Genomic DNA, 26177 nt, shown 5'->3' on the forward strand with positions numbered 1-26177 from the left:
GCACAGACAATGCAGTGGTGACTCATCGCCGGTGACTCACGGGCCTCGCCGGTCCCAGAGCCCTGCTGGCACAGAACAGATGTCTCATCGCTATCCCTTTCCATCCGCCCGGATGGAGGGTCTCGTAGTCTGGCCTCCACCTCCAACCCAGGTGAGCCCGCCGGGGCTGGGTGGGGGCGAGTGGGGGAGAAGAACAGCTCATCCTGTTAGGAGGGGGCGGAGCTGGAAATTGGCTGTGGAAGTAGGGGGGGGTGTCACTTCATGGGAGGGTTTCCCAAAGATATATTTCAATGCATCACACCACGCTGGGCGTTCGGAACAAGGGATCATTGCCCCCGGGCTAAATCTGGATTGTGCAAAGTGAGACTGCAGTGTTAGGGGTGGGGGTCATCTCGGGGGAGCTGAAGTTCCCCCTGGAAGGTCATAGATGACCTGGGGCTGTTGGGGCCACTTTGTGCCACCACCTTCGGCACAGGGACATCGTTGATCCCTTGGACACAGCCCTCCCCCCTTCCCCGTCACGTGGCCCTGTGGCCGTGCCTGGGACTGCAGGAAGAGGCTGTCCTGGTCCTTGTTGCCAGCTTCATTCTCGCTCCCCGCATCTGAGAAATTGCTCCTGAGGCTTGAACTCCTTCTCCTGCTGCAGGAGTTTTGTGGTTTCTTTTAAAAAATGAATTATTTATTTGAAAGGCAGAGTGACAGAGAGAGGTCTTTCATCCGATGGTTCACTCTCCAAATGTCTGCAATGGCAAGGCTGGGCCAGGCCAAAGCCAGGGGCAGGAACTCAATTTGGGTGTTCTACATGGGTGACAGGCACGCGAGTACTGGGTCCCTCATTTGCTACCTTCTCGGGCCTATCAGCAGGCAGCTGGATTGGAAGTTCGGCACTCTGATAGGGGATGCGGGTGTCCCAAGTAGCAGCTTAACCGGCTGTGACACAATGCCTGCCCCCTGCCGCAGGTGTTGGTCAAGCGTTCCCTGTGAGTGCTCAGATGTCCCAGAGCACTGGGGGAGGCAGGAGGCGGCCACGCTGCTGGGGAGCCGGGACTCACCTGGGGTATACCCAGGGAAGGCGGGCCTTCCATTCCTGTCCCCGGGGTGGTGGTGGCGATGGTGGGGGGACTGCCATTTGGGGGCCAGGTCTCCGTTACACAAGATGCTAACGCATATTAGAGCAGGCTTCCATGGTTCTGGACTGGCCAGAAGCCCACCTGTGCAGTCAGAAGTCACTCATGACTCTGGGAGAGGGTGGCGCTGGGCTGCCGCTGCGGCACAGGAAGCTGTGTTTCCCGTCTCACAGCCGTGGCCGTGGGAAACGCCACAGCTGCTCGGCCAGGGGGTGGCAGTGGAAGCTGAATGTGCACGCTGAGCCCTGAGAGCCTACGCATCTGCCCCCGAGTCCTTCTCCCTGACGTTTTGGGTTCCTGAGCCAGGCAGTCCTTTTTATTTTTAAAAAGATTTTATTTATTTATTTGACAGGTAGAGTTACAGACAGTGAGAGGCAGAGACAGAGAGGTCTTCCATCTACTGGTTCAGTCCCCAAATTGCTACAACGGCCAGAACTGGGCCAATCTGAATGAAGCCAGGAGCCAGGAGCCTCCTCTGGGTCTCCTATACGTGGGTGCAGGGGCCCAAGCACTTGGGCCATCTTTTTTTATATAGAAAACTTTTATTTAATAAATATAAATTGCATAGGTACAGGTTTTGAAATATAACGATTCTTCCCCCCATACTCACCCTCCCACCCCCACTCCTGTCCCACCTCCTACTCCCTCTCCCATCCCATGCTTCATTAAGATTCATTTTTAATTATTTTTATATACAGAAGACCAACTCTATACTAAGTAAAGATTTCAACAGCTTGCACCCACATAGACACAAAGTATAAAGGACTGTTTGAGTACTAGTTTTACCGTTGATTCTCAGAGTACAACTCATTAAGGACAGAGGTCCTACATGGGGAGCAGGTGCACAGTGACTCCTGTTGTTGATTTAAAAGCTGACACTCTTATTTATGACGTCAGTGATTGCCCGAGGCTCTTGTCATGAGCTGCCAAGGCTACGGAAGCCTCTTGAGTTCGCCAACTCCGATCCTATTTAGGCAGGGCCATAGTCAAAGTGGAAGTTCTCTCCTCCCTTCAGAGAAAGGTATTGACCAAGGCTCTGAGGGTGGCCTAAAGACTGAACATGTCCCTTCCCCTAGAGGTATCACCTGGATGGTTTCCTGCGGGCCAGCTTGCTGGAGAGGGTAGGTGCCACAGGCCCGGGGAGAGTAGTGAGGCTGCTATGCCAGGGGGAAGGGCACAGAAGGGGGTGGACAGGAGGCCAGGAACTGGGAGGAGCACCAGGCACAGCGTCTCACGGTTATGTGGGTGGGAGAAGATGGCCCGATAATCCGTCTTGGTAGCGGCATAGGGGACAGAGGGAGGCAGACAATTGCACTTGCGGCATCAGGGCCTAGAGCCATGAATAACGACCAGTGAGACCCTGTGGCCGGGGACAGAACTTGCAGAGAGATGCACAGGGACAGTCAGAGAAAAAGTGACAAGGATCAGAACCCGAGCAGAGGCAGCCCCTCTGGCCTCAGAGAGCCACCTCTACCCCCTGCCAGGCTCAGGAACCGGCAGACGGGAAGCTGCCCACTTGGGCTCAGGGTGAGGTCCCAGAGGAGAGGAGGTGGGCTGGTGAGAGGCATGCAGACAGGCTCCGGCACTGGACAGGGCGCCTCTGTGGGCCAGGCCGCATCACCCTCCCCAGAGGAGACCCTAGAACCTTCCAGAGAGTGAGGGGTCTGCGAAGGGAAGGGGCACAGCGGCTTCTGCTGGCAGAGCACACCTTGGGCGGGGCATGGGCGCTGTTGGCCTGGGACCCGGGCAGGAAGGGGTGGTCTTTACGACCACACGGACCCCAGGTGGGCCAAGGTGCTCAGGCCTGGGTGGTGGGCACAGAGGCTTGCACAGCAATGCACTGCCCTCCAGGGCGTGGCCGCCCCAGCGTCCACAACGGCAACTTGCTGTCACCATCATGTCCCACCACCACTGTCAAGTTCCCACCACCGTCATGTCCCCACCCACGGCACGGAGGGACACTGGGCCCAGAGGTGAGGGAGCTTGCCCGAGGTCACAGGGCAGGAAGCAGAGCTGCTGTCCCCAAGTCCAGTAGCCCAGGCTGTGTGCCTGTGCACCAGCTCAGACACAAACCCGCCTGGTGGGAGGCTTCTGCGGGAGCCCACAGCCCTTAACCTGCAGCAGGGCTGTGCGCTGTGGACTCTGCGGTCTGTGCCCTGCAGCCCCAGGCTCAGGAGTGGGAGGAGAGGCCACCGGCAGCCTGCTGAGCAGGGCTTCGAGGTTTGGGGGGTGGGGGCGGGCAGGACATGGGCCTGAGGAGGCAGGGGACCTGGGGGGGCGGGGTGTGGAGATTAAAACTGCAGTGCACACAGGCCCTGTTTGGTCTACAAACATGCAAAAGGGGAGCACCAGTGGTGCAGAACCAGGTCCCGGAGACAGGACAAGTTGCCAAAACACAGATCGAGGCCGGAGAAGGGGGGCCTGGGGCTGCCACGCCCGTGGGGTCAGACTTCTGGACAGGCTGAGTTTGCAGGAAGACAGCATCACCGTGGGGGAGCGCGGAGCCCTGAACCCGGGCAGGCTCTGCCCTTCAGAGAGGACTCGGGGCACTGCAGGGGAGGCACGCAGTGAGCTGGGCCTGGGAAGCCAGGGGCGGGCTCCAGGCTGGGCCCTGCCCCTGCCCCTGCCCCTGCCCGCGGGGGACCTTGGGGTGGTCCCAGCCTCCCCAGGCCTCACGCTCACCTGTGATCTTGCTAGGATCAGAATTACTCAGCACTGGGGACCCCAGCCAGGGTGTCCTGGCTTCAGCGGGCAGGGCCGCCCCATAACCCTGTCTGGAGCAGGGTTTGTGGACATTTGCGGCAGGAGAACTCTGTGCCCTGGTCGGGGGGGTCTTCCCTGTGCCTCTGGGACTGTGCAGCAGGATTCCTGGCTTTCGGCCTGTGGGTGCCAGTAGCACCCTTGTCACAGCAGCCGCAGGTGCTAAGGGAGGCGCAGCAAGGAGAGCCACCCACCACGAGAGATCCAGGAGGGCAAGTGGGTGGTCAGCGAGGCCTCGTGGTCTGTGGGCCACCGCTCAGTCTCCTCGTGCTTCCACTCCTCTGCTCTTCACAGTCATTCCACCCCACGCCCTGGCACCTCTCCCCTGTGCCATGGTCTTCCCTACCTGCGCGTGTCTGCACATCGTACTGTCCCTGCTCAGAGGGGTTTTTGGTTCCTTGCCTGTCCATCGAACTCCTATTCATCCCTTGGAACCCAGCGTAGGAGCCATCGTCAGTGAAGACTTCCATGACCTCGTGAGTGGATTATTCCTTTCCCAGATCCGCTCTCTGGCCTCATGGGTTCTTCTGGACAAGATTCCCTGGCGGTGTGAGTGGGGATGGGGGTGGGGGGCGGTGCACTTCCTCGAGCTAAGGGACACCAGCTCGGAGTCAGGCCTGCTGAGCTGAATGTGATGTGCAGGCAGAAGGAGGCTCGGCAGGGCCCTGCCTCAGGAATGGCAGGGGCCGGCACACAGTAGGTCCTCATGGAGGGGAACCCCGCTCCCTGCTCTGCATGGGCAAGGAGCTGGCGGGGTGGGGGGGTGTTGGCCGCGCACTCAGAAACCAGGAAGTTTGTCCGAGGCAGGGAGCCAGGTTTACAGCAGGAACCGCTGTTTCCTGAGAACAGCGCATTCCTGGAGGCCGCCTCGCCCCCGCTCCCCGCCCGCCCGGCCCGCCCCCACCTTGGCCCACACCATCACCCGAGGCTCATGCGCTCACAGCTTTGCGTCCCCCACCTCCACCTTCCTCCGAGGACTCGCCCCACCCTCCCACCGGCCGGCTGCACCTTGGCCTTGGCCCTCCAGACTGGAAGGTCTGGAGCCAGGCCCAGGTCTCCCACGTGATGCAGGGCGGCTTGTCAGGAGCTGCTTCTAGTCCTTGCTGTGGCTGCTGTGGGTATGGTGGGGCCTGTGGGGCAGGCTCCCTCCTGCTCCGCTCTCCTCCAGGACCCGGTGTCTCCGTCTGTGCTGGATTTGCCAACTAAAGGCCTTTGGGGTTGGCAGCCACATGCCAAGGAAGTGTTTGAGAGCATGTGCGTTCTTTCTTTTTCTTTTCTTCCTCTTCTTTTTTTTTTTTTTTTTGACAGGCAGAGTGGACAGTGAGAGAGAAAGACAGAGAGAAAGGTCTTCCTTTGCCGTTGGTTCACCCTCCAATGGCCGCCACGGCCGGCGCGCTGCGGCCAGCGCACCGCGCTGATCCGATGGCAGGAGCCAGGAGCCAGGTGCTTCTCCTGGTCTCCCATGGGGTGCAGGGCCCAAGCACCTGGGCCATCCTCCACTGCACTCCCTGGCCACAGCAGAGAGCTGGCCTGGAAGAGGGGCAACCGGGACAGAATCCTGTGCCCCGACCGGGACTAGAACCCGGTGTGCCAGCGCTGCTAGGCAGAGGATTAGCCTAGTGAGCCACAGCGCCGGCCCTGTGCCTTCTTTCAACCACAGCCCCCCAGGGGCCGAATGCATCGCCAAAGGCTCAAGAACACAGCCACCCTCCTGTTTCTCCCTTCTCCTCCCCTCCCCCCCTTTTTAAAATTTATTTATTTGAAAGCCAGAGCTACAGAGAAAAAGGAAGATAGAGAGAGATTCCACCCCCTGTTTCACTCCCCAAACAGCTGCAATGGCCAGGGCTGGGCCAGGCTGAAACCAGGAGCCAGGTCTCCCATGTGGGTTCAGGGGCCCAACCACTTGGACCGTCTTCTGCTGCTTTCCCAGGCATATAAGCAGGGAGCTGGATGAGAAGTGGAGCTGGGACTTGAACCAGTAATTATTTGGGATATCAGCCTCGGGGGATGGCTTAACTCTGTGCACCACAATGCCGGGCCCCTTTTCCTTCTTTCTTTTCCCTCCAGCTCCATGGTGAGATTGAGATGGCAATTAAATCAGAGGACCCAGAACACTCAAATCTTTCTGAACCTCTCAATGCCACCTCCCAAAGTAGATAAAACAAAGTCATAGGACACTTGGCTGCTTGCTGCGATTTTGACTGCGAACTTGGGGAACAACACTGGACCGCCTTTCTCCCCAACTGGTCGGGTCTCAGAGCCTTGGACCAAAGAGCCTTTTTCCTAAGCCCACAGCCAAGGTTTTTGGCAAACAAAGGCCAGGGCAAGGAGGCAGCCGGGCCCCAGTCTGTGGGCCGCTGGGAGCAGGCTCCAGTGCACCATGGTTGAAAGTGAGTGCACGGGGGCAGAGTGAAGAAGGGGCAATCGTGAGATGCTATGGCTGGGCAGATGCAAGTAGGAGAGGGAGCCCACAGGGCAGCATCTGTTTTAAAGGTCCCCAGGCCTTTCCTCTCTGGACTCTGCAAACAGGACGAGGGCCGAGGAGCCAGCCCTAGGCTGGGCGAAGTTCTGGTGTGGCCCTGGTATGGCCTTGAAAGGGGCCATGCCCTAGTACACCAAGCATTTTATGTTTTCTTTTATCTTCATTTTATTTGAAAGGGAGAGAGAGAGAGAAAGAGAGAGAGAGAGAGAGAGCGCGCTAGCGACAGAGTGCTTCTATCCACTGGTTCCCCCTCCAGTTCCTGCAATAGCCAGGGTTGGTCCAGGTTGAAGCCAAGAGCCCAGAACTCAGTGTAGGTCTCCCACGTGGGTGGCAGAGGCCCAAGTACTTGCACCATCACCTACTGCTTTCCAGGTGTGCATCAGCAGAAAGTTGGAATGGAAAGCAGAACTGAGACTCAAACCCTGGCACACCCACGTGGTATGTGGGTGTCCCAAAAGGCCTCTTAACCACTGCACCAAATGCTTGCCCCGCGCTGGCACAGTGGCCCACGGACAGCCTCGAGTTGGTCAGGGAGGTGGAGGGAAGGGACAGGGAGGACTTTTTTCCATGCAGTGACCTGGAGGCCGTTTTCTTGACCAGGTTACCTAGGAGCACCTGGGTATCGGGGAGCAGAGGGTACAGTCACGGAGGTGGGAGGGGAGGGCCCTGTGGTCCCTGCCTTCATCTCCTAGAAGAGGCTCAGGCGTCTGGTGGCCTCTGGAACTGCGGCACTGTGCCCTAACTGATGTGGCCCTTCCCCACCTCTGAGTACCCCCAACCCCACAAATCCCTTGGGACAAAAATAATCGCTCAGCTAAAGTGATCCTGTGAGGCTATCGGGGGCGGGGTGGGTGAAGCGTGAGCTCAGACTGGGTTGCAGTGGCTGTGCCTCCACTTCCTGGAGAGAGACTCGGGCCAGTTCTCATTCCTTGACCCTGGGTTTGCTCATCTGCCAGATGGGGGTGCTGGCTTCCAGGGGGCTGGGAGGGTCACCAAGGCCAGGTAGAGACAACCTGTGCAGTGCACGGGGCATGAGGCGCTCAGTGAGCAGTGACCATCGGTTACTCCACGTTAGAACATCCTATTTCCTCTCCAAACCCCAACTCCCAATGTGATGGGGAGGGAGCCAGGCCTTGAGGGTGAAGCCCTCATGAATGGTGTTAGTGCCCTCCTAAGGAGAGGCCAGGCGGCCAGCTCGCTCTTCCTCCACTGTGTCAGGACACAAGGAGAAATTGGCCGGCCGCAGCCCGGAAGAGGGCCCTCACCGGAACCTGGCTGTGCTGGGCTGACTCTCAGCCTCTGGAACTGTGGGAAATAAGCACCCACAGTCTGTAGCGCTGGTGGAGCAGCTGGAAGTAAGACCCAAGTCATCTTCCTCCTTTCCTACAAGGAGGCAGGTCGCACAGAGCCATGTGACTTGCTCAAGAAGCAGGACCAGGACTGCACCCAGAGACCCTGACTTAGGAGGGGCAGAAGCTGGAGCACTCAGCAGACGCGGCCAGGCAGTGTGGCCGTTCAGGGCCAGGGCCCTTGCTCATGTGCACGGTGAAGACCACACTGGGGAGGAGGCGCCAAGTGGGTAGCTCGTCCTTTCCGAGCCGGGCCGGCTGGGTTTTGGGTGGAGGGAGTAGTCCTTTCTGCCATTCAGGGTCTCTGTGACAAGAGATCAGTAACCTCCCACCCAACCCGGCCACATCCCAGACAGGGTGGGGCCAGCACCGCCCCGTGGGCACGCACAGGTCCTCGTGGCCCACTCTCAGAAGGCACAGGCAGCTGGAATGACAGCTCTGCTGACTTGCAAGAGACATCTGCTGGGTGCAGACGGTTGGAAGGAGAGCTTGTAATTGCAGCCATAAATCAAACATGGTCAGAGGAAGAACTGTCAAACTGTTTTGGAGTTATTTGGTACAGAAGAGGTAGCAACATGCAGCTGTGATGTGACAGCTGGGCTGGCTGGATGTGGGCAGGGGGACCCGTGGACCTGCTCCCTCCTATCCTTTTTGGAGACTGGCTCCTGAAGTGGCTCAGAGGCTTTGTGCTTGGCTTCCCACCCAGCAGGCCAGCTGGCAGCTGAGGGCCCTTCAGAGACAGCACAGAGTGCAGGTGTTTGGGCGCAGGTCCGCCTTTGCAATTCTCTTTAGGGCAAATGAGGCTGAAGTGCGTGGTCCCGTTCTCCCACTCGAGTGGCTTGAGATGGTTTCCCCTGGTGCCAAATGGGACCTGCAGGGTCATAGGCACCTGTCGAGGGCAACCTCTCAGGGCTCTCACCCCCAGGTCCCAGTAGCACCCCCTCCCACTGCCCCAACCAAGCTCAGGACCCTGGGGGGAGAGACAGGTGGGAATAGCGAGGCTGGAGCTGCTGGGGTCAGCCTAGGAGCCACTGAGTCCTCAGCACAGCGCAGCCTGGAGCCACAGCCAGGGAGGCCTGCCTGCTGGCCATCAAGGGACCTGCCCCAGGGGCACGGAGAGAAGGGCCAGGGGCTGGGTAAAGAGGAGCTCCACAGGGTGCTGGGGGCGTGGCGTGGCGTGGCCCCCTCCTTGTGTGCTTCCTGAGCCCAGGGAGCACATCAAGTCCTTGCTGCATCTGCCCACTGCGGCCACCACTCAGCCTGTGGCTGGAGACGCTGGCCGCCCGTGCGCCTGAGTGACCGGGTGTGGACGGGGCTCCTGGCTGCCCATTTGGGACCTGCACAGGGTCTCAGGACTGTGTGGCTGTCTGGTCTCCCAGGGGCCAGTGGGGGCCAACGGGATGTTCTGCCATAACTAGGACTTCCCCGGGACTGGGGACAGTGTGGCAGGGGAGAGGGGCGGGGAGTGGGTACAGTACCCACAGACCTGGTGGCATCACCCCAAGAACCCCATGAGAATAGCAGTGACAATCATCAGAGCCATACAGCGAGAATGGGAGCAATCACAGCACAAGGAGAGCTCATGCCGCATTTATTTTTTCTGCCACTATTCCCTGAATCCCAGCAGGTGCCCAGCACAGAAGAGGCACCCGGTGTCTCTGCCCACGTGACATTTATAGTCCAGTGTGGAATCCCGTGAGCTTGCCAGTGCGTCATACACCGTAACCATGGCAACACCTATGGCGTTGGTGCTAAGGATGGTGCTCTTTGCCTGCATTGCCTTGTTTAGTCCTTGGCACACACACACCCGTCTGCTCAGAGCTTTCATTGTCCCATTTCAGAGATGGAGAAATGGAGGCACAGGGCATGAACTCCCACATCCTCACAGTCAGACCGTACGTGACTGAGTGTGGAGAGGCAGAGACCCTGGGTTATCAATGCCCTTTCTTCATCTCTTGGAGGGAGACCAACTTCTGCCACCAGGGTGAGGAAGTGAGGAAGGCCAGTGGGAGAGGCACTGCCAATGGGAAGCTGCCACACACAGCAAGTCTGCCAGGCTACGGGATCCAGGGTGAGGCCCAGGCTGAGGGACGAGTTGTGCCTAGGGTGCTTGCTGCCCCACCTCCCACCTGCCCTCAGGACCAAGGACCTGCTCCCTGCACCGCCAGCAGCACAGGTGAGTGGAGGCCCATGGAACTGTGGGCTGACAGGAGGGTTTTCCTGCTGGGGGCAGGTGCGTTCTCCAGGGACTGCCTGAAGACTGTGTATGTTGTGAGCGGAGGACACGTGGGTGGAAGTGGAGTGGGAGGGCCTCTGGGGCGGAGGGGGCAGCCTGGCGGGGTGGGGTTGCTGAGCCTCTGAGAGAAGGAAAGGAACAGTGGAGGAAGGGTGGGTGTGACCCCAAGGGCCAGCACGAGGCCTGTGACTTCATCCCCTGATGGCCTGGGCTGGGATGCTCTGACTCAGGCCTCCAGGCAGGAGTGGGTGGGGGAGAAAGATTGGTGGTGGTGGTGTGGGGCCTCTTCCCTGTGAGGCTTCTGGGTCCCAGAGCCCGCCCCACCTGCCTGCCTGTCAGCTCTGCATGGCCACCAGTGTTCCCTACAGGAATCTGCTTTCTGTAGCAGGACAGAAAGAAAAGGGGAGACCCTCTGCTGAGACGCACATGTGGCTACATCTGGAGGTCTAAGGTCACTCTGAGAATCAGGGGGCAGGAACAACCAGAGCTCCCCCCTGGGGTGGAATGGCCCTGGCCCTTGAGCTCAGCCTCTCTCCATTGGCTGCACATTGGATTCCCCCCGCTGGCCCGAGAAATGCTGATGCCCAGGCCCCATCTCCAGAGGTTCTGATTCAATGGGTCTGAGAGGGCCCTGGGCATGGGGATTTTATGATGCTCTCAGGCGATTCTAGCCTAGGACCAGGGCTGGAAGTCACTGCATGCCACCCTCTATAGCTCTTTTTTTCTCAAAATATTTATTTTTATTTATTTGAAAGCCAGTGATACAGAGGGACAGAGATAGACAGATAGAGATCTTCCACCTGCTGGTTCACTCCCCCAAGTGCCCACAACAGTTGGGCGAGGTCAAAGCCAGGAGACCGAAGCTTGATCTTGGTCTCCCGCGTGAGTGACAGGGACGCAAGTACTTGGGCCATCACGGACTTCCAGTGTGCGCATTAGCAAACAGAGCCAGGACTTGAACCCAGGGACTCAGACACGGAATACAGGAGTCCCAAGTGGCATCTTAACTGCTGTCAGTTACCCACCCCCTCCTCTAGTTCTTTAGTCAGAGGTGGCCCTGCGGGGGGTGCCCACCGCTTCCAAGGATCAAGGTGCTTCCTGGAGTCCCCCGGAGCTGATTCTTGGCAACGCGGCGACTGCTCAAGTGCTGCCCAGTGGCCTGATGAGGAGGGAGCTTGGCCGACAAGCCCCACCCCCAGCCTCCTCGCAGCCCCCTGTCCACCACAGCTCCTCTTTCCAGCCCTGGCATGGGATCCTCAGCCCAATCCGCCTCCCAAACCATTCTTTCCTTTTGACAGTCGTTAAAGCTACATTTTAAAAAATTGTCTAAGCCAACCTGTGTAACCCACGGGGAAGTTCCAGGCGGTGAGTCACCAGTGCTCCTGTTCCCTTCAGCTTCCCATCTCTTACGTAAGGGCTGAGTCACTTTCTGCAAGGTCCACCCATTAGAGGGGGGAAAAAAACCGGACAGTGAGGGGGTGTGTGTGTGTTATCTGCAGCTTGAAGGGACCAGCAGTAGTTCTGAATCAACCCCCAAGACCCCTTGTCCCCTGTGCCTCTCTGTCTCTTTCTTTCTCACTTTCATTTGCCTTCTTGGCTTCAAATACAGACATGATGAGCCCCGTGAGCTGGCTGCTCTGGCTCAGGACGACTGTCACCAGGTCCTGGGGACAGGTAGGCGGGGAGGGAAGATGTTCCTGCCCCACTCTGCAGCACGTATACCCAGTGTGCAGGCTGTGCCCCTACTGCGTGCTGGCTGCAGAGCCTGAGCAGGGGACAGGGCATGTCTGGGTCTGGGTTCTGGTTGTCTCTGGCATCCTCAGAAAAACACAGAGGATGTGGAGCGGGCCCGGGAGAATACCAAATTGCAGGCCAATGGGAGCAGAATGAGAGATTACTCTGTAGAGCAGCAAGTCTAGGCCTTGAGACTTTGACGGTAAACCTGACATGCAGCCATTGAAGCAGACAGGGCAAAGTCATCCTAAGGTGAGACAGAAGGTTCCCAGGCCAGCCCGGCTGTTGACTTACCTAAGGGCCAAGCAGCCAGGTCGGCAAGGGAGGTGCAGACGAGAGCAGGCAGCCAGGTGCATGGCCACAGCATCTCACACAGCGGGGACAGGGGTGGGGTGGGGTGTACTGTCCCCTCCCTGAGATGGGCAGGGCATTGGTGCCTCACCTGGCTGTCACCTGAGCTGTTGCATCATTCGCACTCAGTAAGCAATGGCCCTGGTCTGAGTCCAGGTGCCCGGGCTGGCTGTCCAAGCATGGAGCGTGCAGGGATAGGAGAGAGGGGCTTCCTGTCTGGACAAGAGGCCAACAGGTGCTCACGGTTTCTTTTTGAATGAACAAATTGACCTCCTCGGCTGAACAGCAGTCCCACGAGCCTGTCTCATGTGGCTCCTTCCCTCCACTGCCAGGAGATGAAAGATACTCAGGGCAGACCCCAGAGGTGCAGAAGCCATCAAGTAAAGACCACCCTCTGCCGCCCGCCGGCCTCCTCAGGGCCCTCCCTCCCGAGCTGCCAATCAGGGAGTAAGTGGGTGCTGGGAACCCCTGAATTGGGAGGTGCTGTAAGGGTCAAAGACAGTTGGGATGTTGAAGACTGAGAATGTAAAAATCTCAACAATTTTCTGTATCGATTATGTGTTGAAAGGACACTATTTTGAGGCCGTCGCCGTGGCTCACTTGGCTAATCCTCCGCCTGCGGCGCCAGCACCCTGGGTTCTATTCCTGGTTGGGGCGCCAGATTCTGTTCTGGTTGCTCCTCTTCCAGTCCAGCTCTCTGCTGTGGCCAGGGAGTGCAGTGGAGGATGGCCCAGGTCCTTGGGCCCTGCACCCCATGGGAGACCAGGAGAAGCACCTGGCTCCTGGCTTTGCATGGGCTCAGCGCCAGCTGTAGCAGCCATTAGGGGAGTGAACCAACGGAAGGAAGACCTTTCTCTCTGTCTCTCTACTGTCTATAACTCTCTCTGTCTCTCTCTCTCACTAACTCTTCCTGGCAAAAAATAAAAAAAAGAAAGGGCACTATTTTGGATATATTGGGACAAATTAAATATTAAATTAATTATTAAATATTAAATTAATCTCACCTCTGTATCTCTGGTCCCCTCTCCAAAGCCCCTGAAATGAAAATCAAGGGACAAAGAGCTGACAGCACCAGAATATTGGGCGCCAAAAGGCAGAGGGCTGCGCAGTGAGTGACCTCCTGGATAAGACACAACAGAAGGTGCTGTCGTCCTGGGTTGAGGGATGTCCCCCCGAGCCTCAGCGCATGATCTCTTTGGGAAATAAGATCTGCCTGGTAATCCAGTGGGCGGGCTAGGAACCCATTGACTGGTCTGCTTAGTAGAGGGGTGTGTGGAGATACAGAGACACACAGAAGGGAGAAGACCCTGCGACAGTGGAGGCTAGGACGGCCAAGGATGGCCAGGATGGGGGGGGGCCCACAGAGAGCTGTCAGAGGGAGCAGCACCCGGGAGAGAGACCCCGGCCCTGAGACAGCCAGGGCAGGCAGAAGGCAAGACGGCCAGCGGGGCTGAGGTTGTAGAATCCTGCTCCTGTGTCTCTGCCGGCAGCAGGCCATGTGGGAATGGGGTCTTGGGGTTATCCAAGCAGCATATCAGCTCCATGACTGGGGTGAGGGTGGAAGGCAAGGGAGAGGAGCCACCTGGCTTAGTGAGACCTGATTCATGTTTTCCTTGGCTGGAGCTGGGATTCCTTCCAAGTTTTCTGCCCTGAGGTAACACTGGCTGTGCTGGGTGGCGGCTGCATGATTCTTTCACTCTGTCCAGGCCACGAGGGGGCCCCGCATCATCCAAGTTCTCAGCTGTGGCGGGGCTACTGGATTGTCTTTGGAGGTGGGAGTTCAAGGTGAGGGGTAGGGATAGGATGGGAGTCTGACCTTGCAGGGAATCTGGGATGCAGGGTAACCAGCCAGGCTGGTCCAGGTTGTCTTCAGAGACCCCAGGGAATTTGGAGGTGACTTTGACAGCACTCTCCCCTCCCCTGCAAAATGGGGGCCCCATTGTTATGGTTGTTGCTATTGGTAGATGAATTTCCTATTAACACCCCAGACAGGCTAGGAGCTCAGCTCACCCAAGTCCCCCAACGCAAGCCAGCAGCACCTAACCAAAGCCTTTGGTTTACCCTAAGGGACCCTTGGACGACCTTTCTGCCTTTGAGATGCCGTCTGTGGGGCGCTGGTCCCAGCAAACATCCCAGCTCGCTCTGGAAGACACAACCAGCAAGTCGTGCTTCCCAGGGATGCTTACTGAGTGCTCTAAGCCACAAGCCCGCCCAGGGACGGGCTCAGCTCTCCTGTACTGCCCTGCTGCACAGGTGTGCAGGAGTCCTCAGGGGCCTGGAGGCTGTGCTCGGACAGGGCTGCACGTGTTCTAACCAGGGGCCAGGATCCTGACTCTGTGGTGCCCAAGCTAGGGTGGAGGTCCCCATGGGAGTGCGTGTTCCAGCAGCTCCGGGTGCCGGCACTGCCCGCAGCAGGGGGCCTGCTTCCCGCCCTGGCTCAGCTCCTGTTCCCAGGCCTTCTCTCATCTGCTTCTTATCTCTGTCTCCAGTGTCCTAAAATATTATCTGGAGCAGTCAGGGCTGTGAGCGGCCATGGGAATAAGGAGGTGGGGTCCGGGGCGGTCCCCCAGGACCTGGCTGGGGAGCTCCTGGCTGGTCAGGGCTGCGGGGACCCTGGGGACCAGCCACCGCTGCAGGAGTTGTCTGCCTGTGGCCCCCAGGCCACCTCTACTTCACCTTTGGGCAACTTCTGATTATATTTTTTAAAGATTTATTTATTTGAAAGGCAGAGTGAAAGAGAGAAAGGGAAAAAGAGAGGGAAAGATCTTCCTCTGCTGGTTCAATCCCCAAATGGCCACCATGCTGAAGCCAGGAGCCTGGAACTCCATCTGGGTCTCCCACGTGGGTGCAGGGGCCCAAGCACTTGGGCCATCCTCCACTGCTCTCCCAGGCCACAGCAGAGAGCTGGACTGGAAGAAGAACAGCCGGGACCAGAACCAGTGCCGACATGGGATGTCGGCGCCGCAGGATTAACTACTGTGCCACAGTGCCGGCCCCGGGCCATCTTCTGCTGCTTCCCCAGGTGCATTAGCAGGGAGCTGGATCAGAAGTGGGGCCCACACCGCTGCTCATATATGAGGCTAGCATCGCAGGTGGCAGTTTAACCTACTGTGCCACAGCGCTGGCCCCTGGTGATTGTCTTTTTGATAGGTGAGGGAGAGAATGAGGCAAACTTCTCCCCACCAGCACTCACTTTAAATAAGACGTGCAGGGACACCGACACCCACTCCCGGGTCACTTTGTCAGAGCAGAAGACTGGCTGAGTCTGCATGGAAAGCAACTCCCAGGGGCTCGCTGCTCAGTGGGTGCCTGGCGATGCAGGGAAGAAGACCTGTTGGGTGGCCGTGGCTCTGGGGCCTGCCCTTTCATGGATACTATTTTCTTTTAAAGATTTATTTATTTATTTGAAAGCCAGAGTTACAGAAAAAGAGGGAGACATACACACACACATACAGAGACAGGCAGACAGAGATCTTCCATCTGTTGGTTCTCTCCCCGAATGACCACAAGGCTGGGGCAAGGCCAGGAGCCAGAAGCTTCTTCCAGGTCTCTCCCATGGGTGCAGGGCCCAAGCACTTGGGCCACCCCCCGTTGCTTTCCCAGGCCATTAGCAGGGAGCTGGATCAGAAATGGAACAGCCGGGCCTCGAACTAGCGCCCATATAGGATGCCGGTGGCTTTACCTGCTACACTGCAATGCTGGCCTCGATAGATATGCAGGCTTTTAAGGACTGCGAGTCGTGCAATGAGAGGAAAATCCCCTCCCTTGCCTACTCTCCCTCGCCTACTCTCCCCCAGAATTCCAGGGGCACCCAAGTCCTTGGCCCTTTGAGTCTCTTGGCCCCTTCACAGGTCACACCAGGATCACCTGGGAGAAAGGGGAAGCAACTCCAGCGACGGGGACATGGGTAGTCTGCACATGGGGCGCGTCTGGGTCGGGCAGGGGCTGTCGATGGAGTGACCTGCCCCAGGCCCCCGGCCTGTTCTTCCCAGGACAAGCCCTGGCCACGGCTCAGGTGGGCAGCTCGTGGTGGCCGCGCCCGGGACCATGCTTCCGCCATGTCTTCCCAGCCTTTTAGAATCAGACCTGGAAAAAGTTTCCTTTCTTCAGCTCTTGGAGAAAGCAAACTTGGCTGCAGTACAAAGTGCTCGCTGGGGCCTTTGAAAGCAGAGAATGAGAGCGAGAGCGAGAGAAAAAGAGAGAGAGATGACCTTTTGAGAACACTGCTTCAGTCCACGAGCTGCTCACTGTGGCCCCCATGGCCCCCGCTGGGCATCTTTAGGGAAAGCCTCTGCTGGGGCGCCCATGGAGAGGAGATGGGGAGGAACTAACACCCCCAGTGCCTGAGGCCTGGGGGTCCCCCAGGCCTGGCTGCTTGCTGAGCCTCGCTCAGTGCCTAGGCTCGGCCTAGCTCTTGGCCCTGGGCTGCATACCTCCAAGCCTGTCCAGGAAGCCTGTGGCTCTCCAAGCCGGCACAGAGCTGCACTCTGCTGTCACCCTGGCTCGGATGCCTGGCTGTGGGCCCTGGGCCATCCCCAGCTTGGCTAGGGGCTGATGTCAATAAGCACATTTATCTCAGACCTCATTTTCCGAGGCATTGCATTCCCTTGGGGACACCAGCAATCAAAATGTCCATTGTTCCTCATGGGGCCACAGCTCTTCACCATGTGACACTTAATTGATGGCTGCTGTCCTCCTTTTTTTTTTTTTTAGCACATCACATGTTAGAGTCCCAGCTCTTCCCCATCTGATATTTAACTGATGGCTGCTGTCCCCCATAGGGTTTTTAGCGGATCACATCTTGTTAAACAGAGCTTCAGCTCTTCCCCACCTGACATTTAACTGATGGCTGCTGTCCTCCATAGTGTTTTTAGCAGATCACATGATGTTAAGTAGAGTCCCAGCAAAACGTTAACTCCTTTGCCCCCACAGCAGAGATCTGTGGCTCTCCTAGCATCTATCTAACCTGTTGTAAGCTCTTCAAAGCGTGGTTGCTTGTGTGTCATAGGTCAAACATTCAAATGCCCCCTCTGCCCTGAGCCTGGAACCCAGCCCAGCTTGCACACGGGCATTCCCAGATGAGCGAGGGGGGAGAGCCGAACGTCCCAAGTCTGGGAGAGGAGGAGCTGGGCAGCGGAGTCCCCTCCCTAGAGGGACCCAAGTCTGCAGCCAGGGCGGATCCAGAAGCCTGGATGGCTCACCGGGCGCTGCACACAGCGGTGGGCAGAGGAAGCAGGGCAGTCACCAACAAACCCAGGCTGCCCCAGGACTGTGTTCCAGCCGGGTCTCTGCGCCCCCACACACACCCAGCCTCAGTTTCCTTATGTCCAGCAGGGGGTTGTGAAGCCGAATATGGAGGGGTGGCTGTCCCGGGACCACCCCCCAGGCCTTGCCAGCTGAGTTCCTTCCTGAGTCCTGGGGGCAGTGGGGTTTATAGCCACAAGTGGGCCCATGCCTGTGGGTCAGGAGGCTCTTGGCTGGCCCGCTCCCTCCCCCCACTCCTTCGCCTGCATGGTTGGGATTAACATGCATCCCTTGAACCTTTTCATTTTTCTGCTGAGATGGAAAGTTGGCCAGTGCCCAGGCCTGGATGTGCTCACAGCGTGGCTGGGCGCAGGCCAAGCCTGTGGTAATTGTGATCATATGTGAGGCGCTGGCTCGCTGGGCGCCGGGGCCCCAGGGGACACGCGGCTGCCAGGCAGGGAGGGACAGGGCAGGGTGCTGGGCTGCTGACCCTGGGCTTCCTGTGGATGGAATGGGGGTTGGGGGTACAGGACCTCATGCCGACAGTGTGGGCTATCACGAGGTCTGGACTAGCTCTTGGGTGTCCCCGGGACACCCCCACTCCCATCCCCCCAGCCTGGTCTCACAACGCACAGAGAAGGATGCTGACCAGGGTACGGCGGGAGGGTCGCAGGTCCCTGCCCCCGCCTCATCAAGCGAAGGGCTTTCTCAGAGCTCACAGAGCCCAGAGGAGCACCGTGAACCAGGAAGGCGAGCCTGCAGAGGGAATAAGATGCTTGGGTGTCTGAGAGAAGGGTCTGGAAGGGAGTGGCAGAGGGTACCGCCGTCTGACCGTGTTAGGTGGAAGATAGAAATTAGACTATGTGTATGTGTGTGTGGGGGGGGGCAGGTGGTGGTGCTAAGGAAGACAAAAGTTTCTTTGGAAAGTAACAGCCTCGGCATCACACCTGGGAAGCAAAGTCCTGCCCAGACTCGGGTAACTTCACAGGTGGTCTCAGCCTTCCCCCCAGGAGGGGCTCCCCAGGAGAACCCTCCCTGCTCAGCACCAGGTTGGTTCCCCAGCCTGAGAACACGGGGCCACGCAATCTTCCCAGCCTCCCCCCAAGGAAAGCGCCCTGGGGGGGCTCCTCTGCTGGGTGCCAGGTGGGCCCGCCAGTCTGACAGCACCGAGTGGTGAAACCTTGGGAGGAGGTCACCCAGTTCACGGTCAGGGCACCCTTTGACTGGAGGAGAGGGAGGAGGGGAAGGAGATACGGCGAGAAGACCTGGACCCCGTTCCCTTAGAAGCCCCAGCGTGAGTGCAGACTGTGTCTCAGCTCTCAGCTCTCTCCTGAGCTGCCCACCTGGCCCACCAGGTGTATTCTCTTCATTGCGCCATGCAGCCTTGCTTCCCCCAGGCTGAGTGACCCGACACTCGCTCTTGGATCCTGTCTGGAGCGGTGCCCACCCGTTCTGATGGATGCCCCACTCCATTCAGCCTTACTCCTCTCCATCTCATGTCTGAATTTTTTCTTGAGTGAAGGAAAGAACCTACCTCACCCATCTCCGCTAACAACTTCAACCCCCTCCCCCTCCATCACCTGGCTGTCAGCTCAGAGCTGGGGCTGCTCCTCTGCTTGGGTTCATCCGGGCTCCAGGGTGACGTGGCTCTGAGCACTGCTGGAGGAACCTAGATAATTCTCCACTCAGAGAACTGTTGTGTCTTCCATTCCTATGGAGTCGCAGAAAGCCCGAGACTAAAGAGCAGGCGAAGCGCTGTGAACCGTGGTTAGGTAAAAACAGCCTGCAGGAGGCGACAGGCAGGGTTCCTCCAACACACGCAGCCGTGGGGCCCGCGCCTCCCCCTCTGCTTTCCCAAGTGTCTCTCCTCACCTCTTCCTTCGCCCACCCCCTCACATCCTCCCCTCTGTTTCTCTCTCCTTCTCCCTTTCGATGAAGAGGAGCAGCGTGAGCTCGCGGAGAGAGGACGACTTGAGAATGGGGCAGTCTGACCTCTAGGAGCCTCCGGCTTCCCAGCTGGGAGACTGGGCAGTGCCCTCCCTGGCCTGCGTGGCTGAGCGGATGGGAAAGGCTCTCCCACGGCATTATTGTCTGGCCGGGATGCCAGCTCCCCTTTAGATAGTGCAAGCTCTCAGGGTGTGATGCAAGGGGCAGACAAAAGGGCTGCACTAGGAACGACCAGGGGAGCCGCAGTCAGACCCCACCTCCGGAAGCGCCAGGACTCTGGATGTGACAGGGGTCTTCCCATGCACGGCAGAGCCCAAGGGCTCAACGTGTGGGAGCCAGCCTGAAAGCTGAGGCCAATCGCGTGTCCCCCCGGGGCCACGGCAGGGAAGGGCTTGTCTGCATCTTTGACCTTGCCTCTTCATGCTGGGGAACAGAGACTGCAAAGCTCTCCTCTGGAGGCAGAGGATGTGCAGAGGTGGCGTGGGGATGCAGCCAGTGCTGGCTGTACAGTCCCAGCCTGCCTTTCGGGGCACTGGCTTCCCGTCTGCCCAACCCAGTGGCCTTTCCCACGCCCTAGGCTGCATTTGGCGGGGAAGAGGTTTCCATCAGCCACGGTGTCCGGGGAGGAGGGGCAAGGGCTTAGGAAGAGGGAGGGGGAAGAGGCATTTTACAGCTTGTTGAGACACGAACAAAAAGTGATTTAAAAACTTGTTGTCTTTACAGAGTTCACACTATGAAGTCCTGGACACAGGGGGTGGGGAGAGCCTGGACTTCAGAACCAGACAGCTGCTGTGGACCCTGGGTAAGCCCCCCTGCCCCGTCTCTCATCCAGGGAGTGGATGGGGCTGGAGTCTGAGGTCGCTTTTAGTCCCCTTCTCCTTGACGCTCTGATTTGCAAGAACAGAGACAGTGTGCTTGGCTCTGAGAATGGGACTCTCCACCTCCCCCCGCCCCCCCGGCTCCGCCCTCTGCCTGTAAACCTGCTCGGGTCTCCGCCTCCTTCGGAGATGAGCTGCTCTGTTGTGCTCCCTCCTTTTACCTCCAAACCTCCAGCAGGAACTGTGGGAGCAAGCAGTGAGGAGAGACGGAGGCTGGGGTGCGAGCCCTCTTGGCTTGCAGGTCTCGGGTCTCGGAGCACCTGCCGGCAGGGAGAATGGTCTGCGCTGATGGGGCCGGAGCGGCTGCTCAGCCTTCGCGTGGAGGTCGCCTCTCCCAGGCGCCCTACTGCCCAGCAGGCTGGCCTCCCAGGACTGCTGGCACGGATGACCATGGACAGCATGTCACAGAACCACAGACAGCAGAAGAGCACAGAGAAAACCAAGCCGCCTGATTCCGACGTGGACAAAGGACTGGCAGAGACAGTTCTGCAAAGATGGGCCAATGGCCAATGGAAAGTCGCTCCACGTCATCAGTCACCAGGGAAAAGAGGACGAAACCCAGAGGGATGCTACTTCACACCTGCTAGGCGGCTATGAGAACAAAAGTCGAGCAAAAACTGATGAAACTGGGAAACAGCAAGTGACGCGCAGCAGCTGGATCCCATAGGTGCTGCTACTGGGCATGGAGATCAGTGCAGCAGCTGGGGCACCGTCCAAATGTCAAGCACACGATTACTTTCCATTTTTTTTTAAAGATTTATTTATTTATTTGAGAGGCAGAGTTACACAGAGAGAAGGAGAGGCAGAGAGAGAGAGAGAGATCTTCCATCAGCTGGTTTACTCCCCAGTTGGCTGCAACGGCCAGAGTTGCGCTGATCCAAAGCCAGGAGCCAGGAGCTTCCTTCTGGTCTCCCACATGGGTTCGGGGGCCTAAGGACTTGGTCCATCCTCCACTGCTTTCCCAGGCCACAGCACGGAGCTAGGTCAGAAGCGGAGCAGCTAGGACTCGAATCGGCGCCAATATGGGATGCGGGCACTGCAGGCAGTGGCTTTACCTGCTATGTCACAGCGCTGGCCCCACGATTACTTTCTGATCCTGCAGTTCCACTCCTGGCAAAAATCTGAAAGCAGGGACTAGAACAGGTAAACCATATACAGCTTTGCAAGCAGATGCCTGTAAACCGTGCTCACGGCAGCATTATTCACAATAGACAAGAGGCGGAAATCACCCCCCCCTCCACCCCCCGGCCATCACCAGGGGGAGGATAACTCTCAGGTGATACACACCCAGGGGAGTACTGGTGAGCCACTATAAGGCAATGCAATTCTGACACATGCTGTGACACCGAAACATTACCTTTAGTGAGATGAACCAGATTCAAAAGGACAAATATTGCATGGCTCCACACAAATGAGGCAGCTAATGTAGTGTAATTACAGAGATACCCAGTAGAATAAGATGGCCAGGGGACCGGAGGGGGGAAAGGAAAGTAACTGCTTAATGGGTACAGAGTTTGTGTGAGTGCGGAGAGCGGTGATGGGTAGGCAGCACTGCGAATGTGTTAATGCCACTGAATTCTGCATTTATAAGTATGAAGATGAGAAACGTTCTGTTATGTATGTTTACCACAAAATATTTTTATTTAAAGTTTTATTTATTTATTTGAAAGGCAGAATGACAGGGAGAGTGGGAACTAGAGAGAGAAAGGAGAGAGCTCTTCGCCATCCACTGGTTCACTCTCCAATTGGGTGCAAGAGCCGGGGTTGGGCCAGGCCGAAGCCAGGAACCTGGATCTGCATCGAGGTCTTCCTCGTGGGTAGCAGGGGACCAAGCACTTGAGCCATCCTCTGCCGCCTTCCCAGGCGTGTTAGTAGGAAGCTGGATCAGAAGTGGTGCAGCCAGGTCTCTGATATGGGATGCAGTCTTCATTGGCTGTACCTCAGAGCCCACTCCTTTTAAGATGTATTTCCTTTTTTTGTAATCACAGAAGTATTAAAAGAGAAAACAAACAGGAATGTATTCTTTCAGAGTTCTCGCAGCCAGAATTCTGAAAGCAGGGTGATGCCTGGGCTTTGCTGCCGCTGATGGCTTTAGATACCCTTCACCTTGCTGGGTAACTTTCAGCTATCTTCATGTGATCTTCTTCTCTGTGTGTCTTGCATGAGCACACTTGTTTTGGGTTTAGGGACCACCTAAATTCTGGGCATGAGGGTGTGGACGTATCTTTTTGGGGGTTCCTGTTCATCCCACTATGAAGCCCACCACCTAGACATCTCCCCAAGTGACTAGATGGGATGTGGGCACCTGAGCTCAGGACAGCCCATCCAAAGTCTGGCTGGGTACCTGCCTGTGGTCTAGACAGAACATTCAAGCTGGGCTGGTCAGGGTTGTGGTTTCTGAAGCTGGGTCTGGAAGAGATGGAGAGCCTGCACCAGCAGCCACCAGAGCAGGAGGCAAAAGATGCTATTAGCTAGAGTACCTGCAGCTGGCAGACATTGTGAGGAAGCAGGTGCAGCAAGTTACCAGGAGAAGCCAGTGAGCAGACAGAGGGAGGGGAAGAGGTGCCACGAGGGAGACTCTGCAGCTGACCAGAGGGGCAGACTGCTTGGTTCCTCATAGCCCTGCAGGTGCAGAGGGGCTGGGTGCCCCAACAAGAGGGAGGTCCATTCAGACTCTTTCTCTTGGTGTCACACATCCTAGTCAGGACCAGCACAGGCATTCCTTGTCCCATAGGGGCCTCAGCCTGCAATTGTTGTGGGACACCCTTGGTGAAGGTGACCTTGCCGACTTTCATGTCCCTTTGCAATGCGATTTTGCCTCCCTTCCATCATGAAGTGAAGTGATTTCTCCTCTCCTTGAATATGAGCTTGGCCATGTGACTTATTTTGGCCAATGGAGCATTAGCAGACGGAAAGCATTTGTGCACGGAGTTCCCCCTCGCTGTGGCTGTGGCTGTGGCAATGCTGAGGACACAATGTGAAGGGGCCTGGGCTAGCCAGAGTAGAGAACCAAGGCATCCCAGCCCGGAGCTTGTCAACAGCTGGACACGTGACAGGGACATTTAAGACCATCCAGCCCTGGTCAGACCACCAGATGACAATAGCTGCAGGAGTGACCTGGACAAGGCCAGCAGAAGAACCACTGGCTGAGCCCAGCCAAACACTTACAAAATTGTATGCCAGTACAATGGTTGTTTTGAGCCACTAACTTTTGAGGCTCTTTGCCACAGAGCAGTAGATACTTGACATAGTCCCCTCTAGCTAAGCCTCCAGCCACCCCAGGTACGGAGTCAGGGCCTGGAGCTCGGCTCTTGGAGGCAGCTGGTGATGCATGGCAGATGCTGTGGTCTCCCACGAGCCAGCCTCCTTGTCTTCCTTTTAGTAATGGCCCACCTCCCCCCGACTCTGGAGGCTGTATTTCCCAGCCCTCCTTGCAGCTAGATGTGACTTTGTTCTCATCAGTGGAATGGAATGAGAACAGTGTACACACCTGTGTTACGGCTTCACCAGAAGCTTGCTTGCCCTGCAGCTCCTGCATATCCCCCATGCCACAGGCGGCTGCAGTGGAGGTGGAGAACAACTGTGTCAAGGCTACTCAGAGTGGGGTTCCAGAGCGAGCTGCTCACTGCCGTGCATGTTGGCGCGAGTGCAGAGTCAAGGTTAAGGTTACTTTCCTAACAAAATGACAAGCTAACGTTAGGTCTGCTGCCTATAACAGTAATAAACAAACAAACAAACAAACAAATAAAAAACCAGGGCTTTAAAACTGTGCACTCGGCTGATGTGGGATGCGGGTCTCATGGCTGCCCTGTCTTTGTTTTAGCATAGACTATCCCAGGGGTCTCTTAAGTGGTTGTCTCCATTTTTTCCTTTTTCAGTGAGATGAGTGTGACCTTCAGTGGTTTCTTGCTTCCTATAGATGGTCATCCAGGCTATCTGAGGCCCACAGCGATCTGAGCCCCACCTCCGTCTCCTACCACACACACAGAACTCTCGCTGGGCTCATGTCTTGTTGCATGGAGCCACTAACTTTCCCCCATGTGTAGGTTGCTTCCTCTACACGCTTGGCCATAGCACTGCCCTGCCCTCCCTGGAATGCCCTCCTCTGCTACCCACATAACTACTCCTCCTTCCAAGTCACCTCCCTGAGGTGGTCCCTGATTTCCCACATGGGAAGCTAATCTCTCACCCTCCAGATTTCTACAGTGGTTTTTTTTTTTTTTTTTTTTTTTTTTTTTTTTTTTTTTTTTTTTTTTTTTTACAGGCAGAGTGGACAATGAGAGAGAGAGAGACAGAGAGAAAGGTCTTCCTTTGCCGTTGGTTCACCCTCCAATGGTGCTGTGGCCAGCGCGCTGTGGCCGGCGCACTGCGCTGATCCAAAGGCAGGAGCCAGGTGCTTCTCCTGGTCTCCCATGGGGTGCAGGGCCCAAGCACTTGGGCCATCCTCCACTGCACTCCCTGGCCACAGCAGAGAGCTGGCCTGCAAGAGGGGCAACCAGGACAGAATCGGTGCCCTGACCGGGACTAGAACCCGGTGTGCCGGCACCGCAAGGCGGAGGATTAGCCTAGTGAGCCACGGCGCCGGCCTCTACAGTGTTTTTATCTGAATGCTGCCACAGCCGGCTCTTGTTCCCTCTGCATGATACGTGCAGGGAGGGACAGTGAGAGGTGGGCGTGGTGCTGTCTGCGTTTGTTCACCTGGCAGCTGTTTACCTTCTGGTACCAGCCCCTCGGTTTTCTTCTGGGGCCTGGCTTCTTCCCCTGCCCCCAGCCCAGGTGCTTTGGACAGGGCTACTCCCTCCTCCCCACTCCTCCCTTGGACCTGGGGTCCCAGCCTGGTGAATTAGCACCTTTCGCTCTCTGGCTGCATGATCTGGTCAAACTGAACTCAGGACTCATCAGTCCAAGAGGAGCCTGGGAAGGACTTGGGGAACTGGGCAGAGGGAGATTTAGAAGGAAAAGATAGGAAGGAGGAAAAGTTCAGTCTCCGTGGGGTGTCAGATTGGGAGGATGAGATTCTGTGCTGCCAGCAGCCACATTGCCTCCACGTAGGGACGCCCCTGCAGAGTGAAGCCAACCAGAGGAGAACTGAACTGAGGGAGAAACTCCCATGATGCTGTTGGTGCACCAGACACAGCCACCTATAAATAAAAAAACATTTATTTGTTTTTCTTGTTTCCTCTGGCAGCATGTGGCCAGTCTAGGTCTTTGCTAAGTACTTGTTATTTTCTGTCTTTTTTATTATGCTAATCCTTGTGATTATCAAGTGGTGTTTCATATGGTTTTCATTTGCATTCCCTAATGATTAATGATACCGAGCATCTTTTCATGTGTTCATTGGTTATTTGCATATCTTCATGGGAGAAATGTCTGTTTTGTCCTTTTGCCCATTTTCATATGGAGTTATTTATCTTTTTAGTATTGAGTTATAAGAGTTCTTCACATATTCAGGGTTCAGGCCCCACATCAGATTCAGGATTTGCAACTATTTTCTCCATTCTTTAGGATGTCTTTTCAGTTTCCTGAGGGTAAAATTTGTAGCACAGCGTTTTTAGTTTTGGCATTTAAGAAATAGCTGTACTGAAGTATAATTTATGTACCATGTCACCATTTGAAATTTACAATTCAATGTCTTTTTAGTAAATTTACAGAGTTGTCCATCAACATAATCCAGTTTGGGATAAAATATTTAATCCCCCCCAAAAAACTCTATTGTTTCCATTGACACTGCCAGCCCCAGGCAGTCGCTGGAGTTACGGCTGACATATCCGTGGAATCACATAACAGGCGGTCTTCTGTGTCTGTTAGCACAGTGTTTCTGAGGTTTACCCGCGTGGAAGCTTGGATGCCTACTCTGTTCCTTTTAATCACTAGCAGGCCATTGTTTATCCATTCATTAGCTGATCCCTAGCTGGGCTATTTCCAGTTTGGAGCCATTGTGAGTTATGCTGCTGTGACTCAATGTAAGAAGATACTGCAGACTACGACGTGATTAAGGAGGCTGGGAGCTGCAGATCCAGGTGCCAGAAATTCAGTTCCCGGTGAGTGCTCTCTCCCAGCTTGCAGAAG

The 26177-nt window shown here is 56.7% G+C and overlaps 1 long non-coding RNA gene across 1 annotated transcript; it reads left to right on the forward strand.

Annotated features, from left to right (window-relative positions):
- The first annotated feature begins 73 nt into the window (after window positions 1–73).
- On the forward strand, window positions 74–20665 carry LOC127488741 (uncharacterized). Its single transcript, XR_007916529.2, has 3 exons — window positions 74–151; window positions 9680–9894; window positions 19954–20665. It is a non-coding gene; the product is annotated as an uncharacterized lncRNA (long non-coding RNA).
- Window positions 20666–26177: the final 5512 nt, after the last annotated feature.

Source organism: Oryctolagus cuniculus, chromosome 2 (genome assembly GCF_964237555.1).
Source record: "Oryctolagus cuniculus chromosome 2, mOryCun1.1, whole genome shotgun sequence".
NCBI classification, from domain to species: Eukaryota; Metazoa; Chordata; class Mammalia; order Lagomorpha; family Leporidae; genus Oryctolagus; species Oryctolagus cuniculus.